At 48.1% G+C, this 19,946-nt stretch overlaps 1 protein-coding gene across 1 annotated transcript in view; it reads right to left on the reverse strand.

Moving 5' to 3' along the window:
* LOC143962468 (disks large homolog 4-like) overlaps window positions 1-19,946 on the reverse strand; it is a gene marked incomplete in the record, with an annotated part of 306,432 nt that overhangs the window by 192,438 nt on the left and 94,048 nt on the right.

Consider the following 19,946-nt stretch of genomic DNA (forward strand, 5'->3'; position numbering starts at 1 on the left):
CTACATACCACCCTCTATATTGCTCTCCGTATCGCCCTCCGTACTGCCCTCTATACTTCTCTCCATACTGCCCTCTATACTCCTCTCCATACCACCCTCTATACTGCTCTCCGTACCGCCCTCTATACTGCCCTCCATACCGTCTTCTGTATCGCCCTCCATAATGCTCTCTGTACTGCTCTCCATAACACTCTCTATACCACACTCTACACCACCCCCTATGCTACCCTCTATACCGCTCTACATACCTCTCTCTATACTGCCTTCTATATACAGTATGTGACAAAAGTAAGTACACCCCTCAGTGACATTTCTTCTCTCTTTTCATGTGACAACACTGAAGAAATGACACTTGTCTACAATGTAAAGTAGTGAGTGTACAGCTTGTATAACAGTGTAAATTTCCTGTCCCCTCAAAATAACTCAACACACAGCCATTAATGTCTAAACTGCTGGCAACAAAAGTCAGGACACCCCCTAAGGGGAAAATGTCCAAATTGGGCCCAAAGTGTCAATATTTTGTGTGGCCCCCATTATTTTCCAGCACTGCCTTCACCCTCTTGGTCATGGAGGTCCCCAGAGCTTCACAGGTCACCACTGCAGTCCTTCCCCTCCCCCATGATGACATCACAGAGATGGTGGATGTTGGAGACCTTCCCCTCCCCCATGATGACATCACAGAGCTGGTGGATGTTGGAGACCTTGCGCTCCTCCACCTTCCCTCTGAGGATGTCCCACAGATGATCAATAGGGTTTAGGTCTGGAGACATGCTTGGCCAGTCCATCACCTTTACCCTCAGCTTCTTTAGCAAGGCAGTGGTGGTGTTGGAGGTGTGTTTGGGGTGGTTATCATGTTGAAATACTGCCCTGCGGTCCAGTCTCTGAAGGGGGGGGATCATGCTCTGCTTCAGTATGTCACAGTACATGTTGGCATTCATGGTCCCCTCAATGATCTGTAGCCCCCCCAGTGCCGGCAGCACTCATGCAGCCCCAGACCATGACACCCCCACCACCATGCCTGACTGTAGACAAGACACACTTGTCTTTGTCCTCCTCACCTGGTTGCCCCCACACACGCTTGTCACCATCTGACACCAAATACCTTTATCTTGGTCTCATCAGAGCACAGGACATGGTTCCAGTAATCCATCTCCTTAGTCTGCTTGTCTTCAGTAAACTGTTTGTGGTCTTTCTTGTGCATCATCTTTAGAAGAGGCTTCCTTCTGGGATGACAGCCATGCAGACCAATTTGATGCAGTGTGCGGCGTATGGTCTGAGCACTGACAGGCTGACCCCCCACCCCTACAACCTCTGCAGCAATGCTGGCAGCACTCATACGTCTATTTCCCAAAGACAACCTCTGGATATGACGCTGATCACGTGACCTCAACTTCTTTGGTGGACCATGGCGAGGCCTGTTCTGAGGGGAACCCGTCCTGTTATACCGCTGTATGGTCTTGGCCACCGTGCTGCAGCTCAGTTTCAGGGTCTTGGCAATCTTCTTATAGCCTAGGCCATCTTTATGTAGAGCAACAATTCTTATCTTCAGATCCTCAGAGAGTTCTTTGCCATGAGGTGCCATGTTGTACTTCCAGTGACCAGTATGAGAGAGTGAGAGCGATAACACCAAATTTAACACACCTGCTCCCCATTCACACCTGAGACCTTGTAACACTAACGAGTCACATGACACCGGGGGAGGGAAAATGGCCAATTGGGCCCCAATTTGGAGATTTTCACTTAGGGGTGTACTGACTTTTGTGGCCAGTGGTTTAGACATTAATGGCTGTGTGTTGAGTTATTTTGAGGGGACAGGAAATTTACACTGTTATACAAGCTGTACACTCACTACTTTACATTGTAGACAAGTGTCATTTCTTCAGTGTTGTCACATGAAAAGAGAGAAGAAATGTCACTGAGGGGTGTACTTACTTTTGTCACACACTGTATTCACCGATCCGCCATATTGGGATTATCCAGACGAGAGGAGAGAGTCACCTCTTTCTTGTTTCTCAATGTTTGTGCAGGCTCTGGAAGTATCCGTGTCCCCAATGCCCCCGGCACCCATCCTGCTGACTTGTGATCTTCCAATCGCCACCCCAGGCCACGCATTGTACAATCTTATCATCATACAATTGGATTGGAAGAAGAGATTGGCTGGAGAGAATAACGATCGTGTCCGGGAGGAAATGTCATGAAGTGGGAGGGGTGATATAAAATAATGGGAGGGGTAATATGACTAGTGGGGGTGGCTATGTATTGGTAGTGGGAGGGAATGCGAATAATGGGAGGAGGAGGAGTTACTGTGGAAATTTGAAAGGCTCTCCAATGGTGAGAAATAATAGGAGGGGTTATTGGTGATGATGGGAGGGGCTATGCACTGGAAGAATAGCTGGTAAAAATACATAAGGGGAGGAGTTGTAGGAAAGAAGTTCATGGGATAGGGAGATTTACGGACATATGAGGAATAAGGGGAGGAGCTGTGTGACGGAGGAGGAGTCATGTGAAATGAGTGGAATGATAGCAAATAGAAGGATGGAAATATACAAGGGGAGGACTTCTAGATTTAGAGGGAGGGGCTATGGAATAAGAGGAGGAGTCAAATGTAATATGGGGAGGAGTTATAGAATGAGAGGAGGGGTTATAGAATGAGAGGAGCGGTTATAAAAGGAGAGGAGGAGTTAAAAAATAGGAGGAGGGGTTATATGGACTAAGGGGGGAGTTATAGAATGAGAGGAGGAGATATTTGTAAAGAGGGGCGGAGTTATGATGTGATTAGAGGCATTATATGAAATTAACTAATGTACTATGGAGTGAGGAGGGGGAGGAGTTATGATGTGATGGGAGTATTTATAGGGGGAGGGGTGTTATAAGTGAGGAGGAGGAGGTTATAAGTGAGGAGGGGGAGGAGTTATAACGTGATGGGAGTATTTATAGGGGGAGGGGTGTTATAAGTAGGGAGTGGGAGGAGTTATGATGTGATGGGAGTATTTATAGGGGAAGGGGTGTTATAAGTGAGGAGGGGAGGAGTTATGATGTGATGGGAGTATTTATAGGGGGAGGGGTGTTATACGTGAGGAGGGGAGGTTATAAGTGAGGAGGGGGAGGAGTTATGATGGGATGAGAGTATTTATAGGGGGAGGTGTTATATGGAAGGAGGGGTGTTATAAGTGAGGAGGGAGGGGAGTAATGATGTGATGGGAGTAATTATAGGGAAAGGGGTGTTATAATTGAGGAGGGGGAGGAGTTATGATGTGATGGGAGTATTCATAGGGGGAGAGGCTTTATAAGTGAGGAGGGGGAGGAGTTATAACGTGATGGGAGTATTTATAGGGGGAGGGGTGTTATAAGTGAGGAGGGGACGGAGTTATGATGTGATGGGAGTATTTATAGGGGGAGGGGTGTTATAAGTGAGGAGGGGACGGAGTTATGATGTGATGGGAGTATTTATAGGGGGAGGGGTGTTATGTGGAATGAGGGGGAGGAGTTATAACGTGATGGGAGTATTTATAGGGGGAGGGGTGTTATAAGTAAGGAAGGGGAGGTTATAAGTGAGGATGGGAGGAGTTATGATGTTATGGGAGTATTTATAGGGGGAGGGGTGTTATAAGTAAGGAAGGGGAGGTTATAAGTGAGGAGGGGAGGAGTTATGATGTTATGGGAGTATTTATAGGGGGAGGGGTGTTATAAGTGAGGAGGGGGAGGAGTTATGAAGTGATGGGAGTATTTATAGGGGGAGGGGTGTTATAAGTGAGGAGGGGGAGGTTATAAGTGAGGAGGGGGAGGAGTTATAATGTGATGGGAGTATTTATAGGGGGAGGGGTGTTATAAGTGAGGAGGGGGAGGAGTTATGACGTGATGGGAGTATTTATAGGGGCAGGTGTTATATGGAAGGAGGGGTGTTATAAGTGAGGAGGGGGAGGAGTTATGATGTGATGGGAGTATTTATAGGGGGAGGGGTGTTATAAGTGAGGAGGGGGAGAAGTTATGATGTGATGGGGGTATTTATAGGGGGAGGGGTGTGATAAGTGAGGAGGGGAGGAGTTATGATGTGATGGGGGTATTTAAAGGGGGAGGGGTGTGATAAGTGAGGAGGGGAGGTTATAAGTGAGGAGGGGGAGGAGTTATGATGGGATGGGAGTATTTATAGGGGGAGGTGTTATATGGAAGGAGGGGTGTTATAAGTGAGGAGGGGAGGAGTTAAGATGTGATGGGAGTATTTATAGGGGGAGGGGTGTTATACGTGAGGAGGAGGAGGAGTTATAATGTGGTGGGAGTATTTATAGGGGGAGGGGTGTTATAAGTGAGGAGGGGGAGGAGTTATGATGTGATGGGAGTATTTATAGGGGGAGGGGTGTTATAAGTGAGGAGGGGGAGGTTATAAGTGAGGAGGGGGAGGAGTTATAATGTGATGGGAGTATTTATAGGGGGAGGGGTGTTATAAGTGAGGAGGGGGAGGAGTTATGACGTGATGGGAGTATTTATAGGGGGAGGGGTGTTATAAGTGAGGAGGGGGAGAAGTTATGATGTGATGGGGGTATTTATAGGGGGAGGGGTGTAATAAGTGAGGAGGGGAGGTTATAAGTGAGGAGGGGGAGGAGTTATGATGGGATGGGAGTATTTATAGGGGGAGGTGTTATATGGAAGGAGGGGTGTTATAAGTGAGGAGGGGAGGAGTTAAGATGTGATGGGAGTATTTATAGGGGGAGGTGTTATATGGAAGGAGGGGTGCTATAAGTGAGGAGGGGGAGGAGTTATGATGTGATGGGAGTATTTATAGGGGGAGGGCTGTTATAAGTGAGGAGGGGGAGGTTATAAATGAGGAGGAGGAGGAGGAGTTATAATGTGATGGGAGTATTTATAGGGGGAGGGGTGTTATATGGAAGGAGGGGTGTTATAAGTGAGGAGGGGGAGAAGTTATGATGTGATGGGAGTATTTATAGGGGGAGGGCTGTTATAAGTGAGGAGGGGGAGGTTATAAATGAGGAGGAGGAGGAGGAGTTATAATGTGATGGGAGTATTTATAGGGGGAGGGGTGTTATAAGTGAGGAGGGGGAGAAGTTATGATGTGATGGGGGTATTTATAGGGGGAGGGGTGTGATAAGTGAGGAGGGGAGGTTATAAGTGAGGAGGGGGAGGAGTTATGATGGGATGGGAGTATTTATAGGGGGAGGTGTTATATGGAAGGAGGTGTGCTATAAGTGAGGAGGGGGAGGAGTTATGATGTGATGGGAGTATTTATAGGGGGAGGGCTGTTATAAGTGAGGAGGGCGAGGTTATAAATGAGGAGGAGGAGGAGGAGTTATAATGTGATGGGAGTATTTATAGGGGGAGGGGTGTTATATGGAAGGAGGGGTGTTATAAGTGAGGAGGGGGAGGAGTTAAGATGTGATGGGAGTATTTATAGGGGGAGGGGTGTTATATGGAAGGAGGGGTGTTATAAGTGAGGAGGGGGGGAGTTATGATGTGATGGAAGTATTTATAGGGGGAGGGGTGTTATAAGTGAGGAGGGAGAGGAGTTATGATGTGATGGGAGTATTTATAGGGGGAGGGGTGTTATAAGCGAGGAGGGGGAGGTTATAAATGAGGAGGAGGAGGAGTTATAATGTGATGGGAGTATTTAGAGTGGGATGGGCGTTATAAGTGAGGAGGGGGAGGAGTTATGATGCAATGGGAGTATTTATAGGGGGAGGGGTGTTATAAGTGAGGAGGGGAGGTTATAAGTGAGGAGGGGGAGGAGTTATAATGTGATGGGAGTATTTATAGGGGGAGGGGTGTTATAAGTGAGGAGGGGAGGAGTAATGATGTGATGGGAGTATTTATAGGGGGAGGGGTGTTATAAGTGAGGAGGGGGAGGAGTTATAACTTGATGGGAGTATTTATAGGGGGAGGGGTGTTATAAGTGAGGAGGGGGAGGAGTTATGTGATGGGAGTATTTATAGGGGGAGGGGTGTTATATGGAACGAGGGGTGTTATAAGTGAGGAGGGGGAGGAGTTATGATTTGATGGGAGTATTTATAGGGGGAGGGGTTATAAGTGAGGAGGGGGAGGAGTTATAACGTGATGGAGTATTTATAGGGGGAGGGGTGTTATAAGAGAGGAGGGGGAGGAGTTATAACTTGATGGGAGTATTTATAGGGGGAGGGGTGTTATAAGTGAGGAGGGGGAGGAGTTATGATGTGATGGGAGTATTTATAGGGGGAGGAGTGTTATAAGTGAGGAGGGGGAGGAGTTATGTGATGGGAGTATTTATAGGGGGAGGGGTGTTATATGGAACGAGGGGTGTTATAAGTGAGGAGGGGGAGGAGTTATGATTTGATGGGAGTATTTATAGGGGAGGGGTTATAAGTGAGGAGGGGGAGGAGTTATAACGTGATGGGAGTATTTATAGGGGGAGGGGTGTTATAAGTAAGGAGTGGGAGGTTATAAGTGAGGAGGGGAGGATTTATGATGTGATGGGGTTATTTATAGGGGGAGGGGTGTTATAAGAGAGGAGGGGGAGGAGTTATAACTTGATGGGAGTATTTATAGGGGGAGGGGTGTTATAAGTGAGGAGGGGGAGGAGTTATGATGTGATGGGAGTATTTATAGGGGGAGGGTGTTATATGGAACGAGGGGTGTTATAAGTGAGGAGGGGGAGGAGTTATGATTTAATGGGAGTATTTATAGGGGAGGGGTTATAAGTGAGGAGGGGGAGGAGTTATAACGTGATGGGAGTATTTATAGGGGGAGGGGTATTATAAGTAAGGAGTGGGAGGTTATAAGTGAGGAGGGGAGGATTTATGATGTGATGGGGGTATTTATAGGGGGAGGGGTGTTATAAGTGAGGAGGGGGAGGAGTTATAACTTGATGGGAGTATTTATAGGGGGAGGGGTGTTATAAGTGAGGAGGGGGAGGAGTTATGATGTGATGGGAGTATTTATAGGGGGAGGGGTGTTATAAGTGAGGAGGGGAGGAATTATAACGTGATGGGAGTATTTACAGGGGGAGGGGTGTTATACGTGAGGAGGAGGAGGAGTTATAATGTGGTGGGAGTATTTATAGGGGGAGGGGTGTTATAAGTGAGGAGGGGGAGGAGTTATGATGGGATGGGAGTATTTATAGGGGGAGGTGTTATATGGAATAAGGGGAGTTATAAGTGAGGAGGGGGAGGAGTTATAACGTGATGGGTGTATTTATAGGGGAGGGGTGTTATAAGTGAGGAGGGGGAGGAGTTATGATGGGATGGGAGTATTTGTAGGGGGAGGGGTGCTATAAGTGAGGAGGGGGAGGAGTTATGAAGTGATGGGAGTATTTATAGGGGGAGGGGTGTTATAAGTGAGGAGGAGGAGGAGTTATGATGGGATGGGAGTATTTGTAGGGGGAGGGGTGTTATATGGAATGAGGGGTGTTATAAAAAATAAGGGTAGATGTTGTAGAATGTGGGAGGTGTTATATGTGAAGAGGGGAGGAGTTACGATGTAGTGGGAGGCATTTTAGGCAACCTGGAGATGAGCTATTGAATGGCAAAGAAAATGAGGGGGTGTTTTGTGGACTAAGGGGAGGAGTTATGGTATAAAAAGATACTTTATATGGAAATAGGGGAGGAGTCATGGAATGAGAAGATACCCTCATGGAGGCAATAACTATATGGAATGTGAGGTGGAGCTATGGAATGAGGAGAGGACTTACAGTATATGAAATAAGGGAGGGGGGATTATGAAATGGAGGCAGGCTCCTATTGTAATAAGGGGAGGAGCTGTAGAATAAGAAGAGGACCAATAGGGGTGTAGTTATGGAGTAAAGAAAGACCTTATATTGAAGCAGTTGAGGAGTTGTGGTCAAAGCAGAGAGCTTATATGGAGTAAGGGGAGGAGTTATGGCATGAGAAGAGACCTTATATGGAGTGAGGGGAGGAGTTATGGCGTGAGAAGAGATCTTATATGGAGTAAGGGGAGGAGTTATGGAGTGAGAAGAGACCTTATATGGAGTAAGGGGAGGAGTTATGGAGTGAGAAGAGACCTTATATGGAGTAAGGGGAGGAGTTATGGTGTTAGAAGAGATCTTATATGGAGTAAGGGGAGGAGTTATGGTGTGAGAAGAGATCTTATATGGAGTAAGGGGAGGAGTTATGGTGTGAGAAGAGATCTTATATGGAGTGAGGGGAGGAGTTATGGTGTGAGAAGAGACTTTATATGGAATAAGGGGAGGAGTTATGGTGTGAGAAGAGACCTTATATGGAGTAAGGGGAGGAGTTATGGTGTGAGAAGAGATCTTATATGGAGTAAGGGGAGGAGTTATGGTGTGAGAAGAGATCTTAACTGCAGTAAGGGGAGGAGTTATGGAGTTAGCAGAGACCTTATATGGAGTAAGGGGAGGAGTTATGGTGTGAGAAGAGATCTTATATGGAGTAAGGGGAGGAGTTATGGTGTGAGAAGAGATCTTATATGGAGTAAGGGGAGGAGTTATGGTGTGAGAAATGACTTTATATGGAGTAAGGGGAGAAGTTATGGTGTGAGAAGAGACTTTATATGGGGTAAGGGGAGGAGTTATGGTGTGAGAAGAGATCTTATATGGAGTAAGGGGAGGAGTTATGGTGTGAGAAGAGACTTTATATGGGGTAAGGGGAGGAGTTATGGTGTGAGAAGAGATCTTATATGGAGTAAGGGGAGGAGTTATGGTGTGAGAAGAGATCTTATATGGAGTAAGGGGAGGAGTTATGGTGTGAGAAGAGATCTTATATGGAGTGAGGGGAGGAGTTATGGTGTGAGAAGAGATCTTATATGGAGTAAGGGGAGAAGTTATGGTGTGAGAAGAGACTTTATATGGGGTAAGGGGAGGAGTTATGGTGTGAGAAGAGATCTTATATGGAGTAAGGGGAGGAGTTATGGTGTGAGAAGAGATCTTATATGGAGTAAGGGGAGGAGTTATGGTGTGAGAAGAGATCTTATATGGAGTGAGGGGAGGAGTTATGGTGTGAGAAGAGATCTTATATGGAGTAAGGGGAGAAGTTATGGTGTGAGAAATGACTTTATATGGAGTAAGGGGAGGAGTTATGGTGTGAGAAGAGATCTTATATGGAGTGAGGGGAGGAGTTATGGTGTGAGAAGAGATCTTATATGGAGTAAGGGGAGGAGTTATGGTGTGAGAAATGACTTTATATGGAGTAAGGGGAGGAGTTATGGTGTGAGAAGAGACTTTATATGGGGTAAGGGGAGGAGTTATGGTGTGAGAAGAGATCTTATATGGAGTAAGGGGAGGAGTTATGGTGTGAGAAGAGATCTTATATGGAGTGAGGGGAGGAGTTATGGTGTGAGAAGAGATCTTATATGGAGTAAGGGGAGGAGTTATGGTGTGAGAAGAGATCTTATATGGAGTAAGGGGAGGAGTTATGGTGTGAGAAGAGACTTTATATGGGGTAAGGGGAGGAGTTATGGTGTGAGAAGAGATCTTATATGGAGTAAGGGGAGGAGTTATGGTGTGAGAAGAGACTTTATATGGGGTAAGGGGAGGAGTTATGGTGTGAGAAGAGATCTTATATGGGGTAAGGGGAGGAGTTATGGTGTGAGAAGAGATCTTATATGGAGTAAGGGGAGGAGTTATGGTGTGAGAAGAGATCTTATATGGAGTGAGGGGAGGAGTTATGGTGTGAGAAGAGATCTTATATGGAGTAAGGGGAGGAGTTATGGTGTGAGAAGAGATCTTAGAAGACCTGTGAAGTATAGGGAAACCTGATATGGAATAAAGGGAGCAGATATGAAATCAGGACACACCTTATATGGGGTGAGGGGAGGAGTAATGGAGCACAGACATGCCATATACAGACTCTAGGGAGGAGCTATGTAATAAGGACAGCCCTTATATGGAAGAAGAGGAGGAGTTATGGAGTGAAGACAGGCCTTATATAGAAGGCGGAGGAGATACGCGATGAGGACAGGTCTGATATGGATTGAGGGGAGGAGTTAATGAGGTCGGGCCTTATACTGGATAAGGGGAGGAGTTATTCAGTGAGGTCATGTCTTATATGGGATGAGGGGAGGGGTTATTCAATAAGGTCAGGCCTTATATGGGAAGTTATTCAATGAAGAAAGGCCTTATATGGGATGAGGGGAGGAGCTATTTAATGTCAGGCCTTATATGGGATGAGGGGAGGAATTATTCAATGATGTTAGACCTTATACGGGATAAGGGGAGGAGTTATTCAGTGAGGTCATGTCTTATATGGGATGAGGGGAGGAATTATTCAATGATGTCAGACCTTATACGGGATAAGGGGAGGAGTTATTCAATGAAGTCAGTTCTTATACGAGATGAGGGGAGGCGTTATTTAATGAGATCAGGCCTTATACGGGATGTGAGGAGGAGTTATTCAGTGAGGTCAGACCTAATATAGGATGAGGGGAGGAGTTATGCAATGAGGTCAGGCCTGAGATGGGGTGAGGGGAGGAGTTATTCAGTGAAGTCAGACCTGATATAGGATGAGGGGAGGAGTTATGCAATGAGGTCAGGCCTGAGATGGGGTGAGGGGAGGAGTTATGCAATGAGGTCAGGCCTTATATGAGATGAGGGGAGGAGTTATGCAATGAGGTCAGGCCTGAGATGAGGTGAGGGGAGGAGTTATGTAATGAGGTCAGGCCTGAGATGAGGTGAGGGGAGGAGTTATGCAATGAGGTCAGGCCTGAGATGGGGTGAGGGGAGGAGTTATGTAATGAGGTCAGGCCTTATATGGGGTGAGGGGAGGAGTTATGCAATGAGGTCAGACCTTATATGGGGTGAGGGGAGGAGTTATGCAATGAGGTCAGGCCTTATATGGGGTGAGGGGAGGAGTTATGCAATGAGGTCAGGCCTTATATGGGGTGAGGGGAGGAGTTATGCAATGAGGTCAGGCCCTATATAGGGTGAGGGGAGGAGTTATGTAATGAGGTCAGGCCTTATATGGGGTGAGGGGAGGAGTTATGCAATGAGGTCAGGCCCTATATAGGGTGAGGGGAGGAGTTATGCAATGAGGTCAGGCCTGATATGGGGTGAGGGGAGGAGTTATGCAATGAGGTCAGGCCTTATATGGGGTGAGGGGAGGAGTTATGTAATGAGGTCAGGCATCAGATGAGTTATCGGTGGAGATGCAGACAGAAGACGGACACAATGCATGAGGAATGAGGAGGGAGCAGGAAAGGGTTAATGATGAAGGAATAGAAGAATAATAATGAAGGGTCCTTCTTCTCCGCAGCCCGCATACAACGCACTTCCCATCCTCCACAAGAATAGAGAGAGAGACCACCTACCACACAAAGACAGACAGACTGCAGCCGATGCTTATTCTTCATAATGATCAGACTGCAGACAGACAGACGGACACAATGGGGAGAGACGGAGGAAAAGACGGCCTGCAGGGGGGAGAACACAGCTCAATGTAGCAGCTCTGCACAGCGACAGACGATGGAGACTGGGAGGAGGAGGAGGGGAGAGAGGAGTCATCATCTCCCCGCAGCTCGCCCAATATGCTTCCCCCAGATGGGATCCACCGCTAGATCCACCACTAGATCCCTTCTATCCATCCGCCACCTGCCCTATATACTTCCTCCAGACTAGATCCATGACTAGATCCCTTCTATCCATCCGCCACCTGCCCTATATATTCCCCCCAGACTAGATCCACCACTAGATCCCTTCTATCCATCCGCCAACTGCCCTATATACTTCCCCCAGACTAGATCCATGACTAGATCCCTTCTATCCACCCGCCACCTGCCCTATATATTCCCCCCAGACTAGATCCACCACTAGATCCCTTCTATCCATCCGCCAACTGCCCTATATACTTCCCCCAGACTAGATCCATGACTAGATCCCTTCTATCCACCCGCCACCTGCCCTATATATTCCCCCCAGACTAGATCCACCACTAGATCCCTTCTATCCATCCGCCAACTGCCCTATATACTTCCCCCAGACTAGATCCATGACTAGATCCCTTCTATCCACCCGCCACCTGTCCTATATATTCCCCTCAGACTAGATCCACCACTAGATCCCTTCTATCCACCCGCCACCTGTCCTATATATTCCCCCCAGACTGGATCCACCACTAGATCCCTTCTATCCACCCGCCACCTGTCCTATATATTCCCCCAGACTGGATCCACCACTAGATCCCTTCTATCCACCCGCCACCTGTCCTATATATTCCCCCCAGACTAGATCCACCACTAGATCCCTTCTATCCACCCGCCACCTGTCCTATATATTCCCCCAGACTGGATCCACCACTAGATCCCTTCTATCCATCCGCCACCTGTCCTATATATTCCCCCCAGACTGGATCCACCACTAGATCCCTTCTATCCACCCGCCACCTGTCCTATATATTCTCCCCAGATTGGATCCACCACTAGATCCCTTCTATCCACCCGCCACCTGCCCTATATATTCCCCCAGACTGGATCCACCACTAGATCCCTTCTATCCACCCGCCACCTACCCTATATATTCCCCCCAGACTGGATCCACCGCTAGATCCCTTCTATCCATCCGCCACTTTGCCTATATATTCCCCCAGACTAGATCCACCACTAGATCCCTTCTATCCACCCGCCACCTGTCCTATGTATTCCCCCCAGACTGGATCCACGACTAGATCCCTTCTACCCATCCACCACCTGTCCAATATATTCCCCCAGACTGGATCCACGACTAGATCCCTTCTATCCATCCGCCACCTGTCCTATATGTTCCCCCCAGACTGGATCCCTTCTATCCACCCACCACCTGTCCTATATGCTTCCCCCAGACTGGATCCACGACTAGATCCCTTCTATCCATCCGCCACCTGTCCAATATATTCCCCAGACTGGATTCACGACTGGATCCTTTCTATCCACCCTCCACCAGTCCAATATATTCCCCCCAGACTGGATCCACGACTAGATCCCTTCTATCCATCCGCCACCTGTCCAATATATTCCCCCTAGACTAGATCAACGACTAGATCCATTATATCCACCCTCCACCTGTCCAATATATTCCCCCCAGACTGGATCCACGACTAGATCCCTTCTATCCATCCTCCACCTGTCCAATATGCTTCCCCCAGACTGGATCCCTTCTATCCACCCTCCACCTGTCCAATATGCTTCCCCAGCCTGGATCCACGACTAGATCCCTTCTATCCACCCGCCACCTGCAACTGCATAATCCTTATACTGCTATCCATCCAGATCCTGATCCTAACCTCTCACCATCCAGAATCTTTACACTGCTACCCATCCAGATCCTGATCCTAACCTCTCACCATCCAGAATCTTTACACTGCTACCCATCCAGATCCTGATCCTAACCTCTCACCATCCAGAATCTTTACACTGCTACCCATCCAGATCCTGATCCTAACCTCTCACCATCCAGAATCCTTACACTGCTACCCATCCAGATCCTGATCCTAACCTCTCACCATCCAGAATCCTTAGACTGCTACCCATCCAGATCCTGAACCTAACCTCTCACCATCCAGAATCTTTAGACTGCTACCCATCCAGATCCTGAACCTAACCTCTCACCATCCAGAATCCTTACACTGCTCCCCATCCAGATCCTGATCCTAACCTCTCACCATCCATAATCATTATACTGCTGCCCATCCAGATCCTGATCCTAACCTCTCACCATCCAGAATCCTTAGACTGCTACCCATCAAGATCCTGATCCTAACCTCTCACCATCCAGAATCCTTAGACTGCTACCCATCAAGATCCTGATCCTAAACTTTCACCATCCAAAATCCTTACACTGCTATCCATCCAGATCCTGATCCTAACCTCTCACCATCCAGAATCTTTACACTGCTATCCATCCAGATCCTGATCCTAACCTCTCACCATCCAGAATCCTTACACTGCTGCCCATCCAGATCCTGATCCTAACCTCTCACCATCCAGAATCCTTACACTGCTGCCCATCCAGATCCTGATCCTAACCTCTCACCATCCAGAATCCTTAGACTGCTATCCATCCAGATCCTGATCCTAACCTCTCACCATCCAGAATCCTTACACTGCTACCCATCCAGATCCTGATCCTAACCTCTCACCATCCAGAATCCTTAGACTGCTACCCACCCAGATCCTGATCCTAACCTCTCACCATCCAAAATCCTTACACTGCTATCCATCCAGATCCTGATCCTAACCTCTCACCATCCAGAATCTTTACACTGCTACCCATCCAGATCCTGATCCTAACCTCTCACCATCCAGAATCCTTAGACTGCTACCCATCCAGATCCTGATCCTAACCTCTCACCATCCAGAATCCTTAGACTGCTACCCATCCAGATCCTGATCCTAACCTCTCATCATCCAGAATCCTTACACTGCTGCCCATCCAGATCCTGATCCTAACCTTTCACCATCCAGAATTCTTACACTGCTGCCCATCCAGGTCTTGATCCTAACCTCTCACCATCCACAAACCCTATGCGGCATCCCATCCCGAACCTAAACCCAACCTCTCACCATCCAGAATTATTACACTGCTGCCCATCCAGATCCTGATCCTAACCTTTCACCATCCAGAATTCCTACACTGCTGCCCATCCAGGTCTTGATCCTAACCTCTCACCATCCACAAACCCTATGCGGCATCCCATCCCGAACCTAAACCCAACCTCTCACCATCCAGAATCCTTACACTGCTACCCATCCAGATCCTGATCCTAACCTCTCACCATCCAGAATCCTTACACTGCTACCCATCCAGATCCTGATCCCAACCTCTCACCATCCAGAATCCTTACACTGCTACCCATCCAGATCCTGATCCCAACCTCTCACCATCCAGAATCCTTACACTGCTACCCATCCAGATCCTGATCCTAACCTCTCACCATCCAGAATCCTTAGACTGCTGCCCATCCAGATCCTGATCCTAACCTTTCACCATCCAGAATTCTTACACTGCTGCTCATCCAGGTCTTGATCCTAACCTCTCACCATCCAGAATCCCTATGCCGCATCCTATCCAGGTCTTGATCCTAACCTCTCACCAACCAGGATTCCTTACACTGCTGCCCAATTATATCCAATACTGATCCTCCAATCCCCACAATCCAGAATCCTTATACGGTTGGCATCCAGATCCCAGATTCCACACCAACAATTAACTTTTACTCTTCTGTCAGAAACTTTTACACTTCTTCATTCAGTCAAGTGACTTTGGTTACCAAGCAACATACATGTCTGGAGTTTCCATAGAGACACCCAGTGTAATGGGTATAAATATTACCCGGATAACACTCGTTACCAGCACCACCTCGCCATACCATTCCGCATCACTTCCTGCAGATGTCCGTCCTGACCTCATAATCCTTCACCATCTTATCCAATGGATGAGGCGCCAGTCTGCCCCGGAATAAGACCACCCATAGTCACCAGTCAGGAGCCGTATACCAACAGCTGCACATTTCCAGAGACATCAACCCCCGTATACCCCCCGTATACGCCCCATATACCCCCATATACCAACAGCTGCACATTTCCAGACATTAACCCCCATATACCCCCCATATACCCCCGTATACCTCCCATATACCAACAGCTGCACATTTCCAGAGACATCAACCCCCGTATACCCCCCATATACCCCTGTTTACCTCCAAATACCCCCATATACCAACAGCTGCACATTTCCAGACATCAACCCCCATATACCCCCCATATACCCCCGTATACCTCCCATATACCAACAGCTGCACATTTCCAGAGACATCAACCCCCGTATACCCCCCATATACCCCTGTATACCTCCAAATACCCCCATATACCAACAGCTGCACATTTCCAGACATCAACCCCCATATACCCCCCATATACCCCCGTATACCTCCCATATACCAACAGCTGCACATTTCCAGAAACATCAACCCCCGTATACCCCCCATATACCCCCGTATACCCCCCGTATACGCCCCATATACCCCCATATACCAACAGCTGCACATTTCCAGACATCAACCCCCATATACCCCCCATATACCCCTGTATACCTCCCATATACCAACAGCTGCACATTTCCAGAGACATCAACCCCCGTATACCCCCCATATACCCCCCAAATACCCCCATATACCAACAGCTGCACATTTCCAGAGACATCAACCCCGTATACCCCCCATATACCCCCTTATACCCCCAAATACCCCCATATACCAACAGCTGCACATTTCCAGACATCAACCCCCATATACCCCCCATATACCCCCATATACCTCCCATATACCAATAGGTGCACATTTCCAGACATCAACCACCATATACCCCCGTATACCTTCCATATACCCCATATACCCCCATATACACCCGTATACCCCCCATATACCAACATCTGCAGATTTCCAGAGACATAACCCCCTGTATACCCCCATATACCCCCGTATACCTCCCATATACCAACAGCTGCACATTTCCAGAGACATCAACCCCCGTATACCCCCGTATACCCCCATATACCAACAGCTGCACATTTCCAGACATCAACCCCCATATACCAACAGCTGCACATTTCCAGACATCAACCCCCATATACCCCTGTATACCTCCCATATACCAACAGCTGCACATTTCCAGAGACATCAACCCCCATATACCCCCCATAAACCCCTGTATACCCCCCGTATAACCCCCAAATACCCCCATATACCAACAGCTGCACATTTCCAGAGACATCAACCCCGTATACCCCCCATATACCCCCTTATACACCCTATACCCCCAAATACCCCCATATACCAACAGCTGCACATTTCCAGACATCAACCCCCATATACCCCCCATATACCTCCCATATACCAATAGGTGCACATTTCCAGACATCAACCACCATATACCCCCGTATACCTTCCATATACCCCATATACCCCCATATACACCCGTATACCCCCCGTATACCCGCCATATACCAACATCTGCAGATTTCCAGAGACATAAACCCCTGTATACCCCCATATACCCCCGCATACCTCCCATATACCAACAGCTGCACATTTCCAGAGACATCAACCCCCGTATACCCCCGTATACCCCCATATACCAACAGCTGCACATTTCCGGACATCAACCCCCATATACCCCCATATACCAACAGCTGCACATTTCCAGACATCAACCCCCATATACCCCCGTATACCTCCCATATACCAACAGCTGCACATTTCCAGACATCAACCCCCATATACCCCCGTATACCTCCCATATACCCCATATACCCCAATATACACCCGTATACCCCCCATATACCCCCGTATACCTCCCATATACCAACAGCTGCACATTTCCAGAGACATCAACCCCCGTATACCCCCCATATACCAACATCTGCACATTTCCAGAGACATCAACCCCCGTATACCCCCCATATACCCCCGTATACCCCCCATATACCAACATCTGCACATTTCCAGAGACATCAACCCCCGTATACCCCCCAAATACCCCCATATACCAACAGCTGCACATTTCCAGAGACATCAACCCCGTATACCCCCCATATACCCCCTTATACCCCCAAATACCCCCATATACCAACAGCTGCACATTTCCAGACATCAACCCCCATATACCCCCCATATACCCCCATATACCTCCCATATACCAATAGGTGCACATTTCCAGACATCAACCACCATATACCCCCGTATACCTTCCATATACCCCATATACCCCCATATACACCCGTATACCCCCCATATACCAACATCTGCAGATTTCCAGAGACATAAACCCCTGTATACCCCCATATACCCCCGTATACCTCCCATATACCAACAGCTGCACATTTCCAGAGACATCAACCCCCGTATACCCCCGTATACCCCCATATACCAACAGCTGCACATTTCCAGACATCAACCCCCATATACCAACAGCTGCACATTTCCAGACATCAACCCCCATATACCCCTGTATACCTCCCATATACCAACAGCTGCACATTTCCAGAGACATCAACCCCCATATACCCCCCATAAACCCCTGTATACCCCCCGTATAACCCCCAAATACCCCCATATACCAACAGCTGCACATTTCCAGAGACATCAACCCCGTATACCCCCCATATACCCCCTTATACACCCTATACCCCCAAATACCCCCATCTACCAACAGCTGCACATTTCCAGACATCAACCCCCATATACCCCCCATATACCCCCATATACCCCCATATACCTCCCATATACCAATAGGTGCACATTTCCAGACATCAACCACCATATACCCCCGTATACCTTCCATATACCCCATATACCCCCATATACACCCGTATACCCCCCATATACCCCCCGTATACCCGCCATATACCAACATCTGCAGATTTCCAGAGACATAAACCCCTGTATACCCCCATATACCCCCGTATACCTCCCATATACCAACAGCTGCACATTTCCAGAGACATCAACCCCCGTATACCCCCGTATACCCCCATATACCAACAGCTGCACATTTCCGGACATCAACCCCCATATACCCCCATATACCAACAGCTGCACATTTCCAGACATCAACCCCCATATACCCCCCATATACCCCCGTATACCTCCCATATACCAACAGCTGCACATTTCCAGACATCAACCCCCATATACCCCCGTATACCTCCCATATACCCCATATACCCCCATATACACCCGTATACCCCCCATATACCCCCGTATACCTCCCATATACCAACGGCTGCACATTTCCAGAGACATCAACCCCCGTATACCCCCCATATACCAACATCTGCACATTTCCAGAGACATCAACCCCCGTATACCCCCCATATACCCCCGTATACCCCCCATATACCAACATCTGCACATTTCCAGAGACATCAACCCCCGTATACCCCCCGTATACCCCCCATATACCCCCGTATACCCCCCATATACCAACATCTGCACATTTCCAGAGACATCAACCCCCGTATACCCCCATATACCCCCGTATACCTCCGATATACCCCATATACACCCGTATACCCCCCATATACCAACATCTGCACATTTCCAGAGACATCAACCCCTGTATACCCCACATATACCCCGTATACCTCCCATATACCAACAGCTGTACATTTGCAGACATCAACCCCCGTATACCCCCCCATATACCAACATCTGCACATTTCCAGAGACATCAACCCCCGTATACCCCCCATATACCCCTGTATACCTCCCATATACCAACAGCTGCACATTTCCAGACATCAACCCCCGTATACCCCCCATATACCCCCCGTATACCCCCATATACCAACAGCTGCACATTTCCAGAGACATCAACCCCCGTATACCCCCCATATACCCCCCGTATACCCCCATATACCCCCCATATACCAACATCTGCACATTTCCAGAGACATCAACCCCCGTATACCCCCCCATATACCCCTGTATACCCCCATATACCAACAGCTGCACATTTCCAGAGACATCAATCCCCGTATACCCCCACATACCCCCCGTATACCCCCATATACCAACAGCTGCACATTTCCAGAGACATCAACCCCCGTATACCCCCATATACCCCCCATATACCAACAGCTGCACATTTCCAGACATCAACCCCCGTATACCCCCCATATACCCCCCGTATACCCCCATATACCAACAGCTGCACATTTCCAGAGACATCAACCCCCGTATACCCCCCATATACCCCCGTATACCCCCCATATACCAACAGCTGCAAATTTCCAGAGACATCAACACCCATATACCCCCCATATACCCCCATATACCCCGTATACATCCGTATACCCCCCATATACCAACAGCTGCACATTTCAAGACATCAACCCCCGTATACCCCCCATATACCCCCGTATACACCTGTATACCCCCCATATAAAAACAGCTGCACATTTACAGAGACATCAACACCCGTATAGCCCCCATATACCCCCCATATACTCCCGTATATACCTG

The sequence above is a fragment of the Lithobates pipiens genome, unplaced genomic scaffold (genome assembly GCF_037356315.1).
Source record: "Lithobates pipiens isolate NorthernLeopardFrog02 unplaced genomic scaffold, aLitPip1_a1.2 Scaffold_8, whole genome shotgun sequence".
Classification (NCBI taxonomy): domain Eukaryota; kingdom Metazoa; phylum Chordata; class Amphibia; order Anura; family Ranidae; genus Lithobates; species Lithobates pipiens.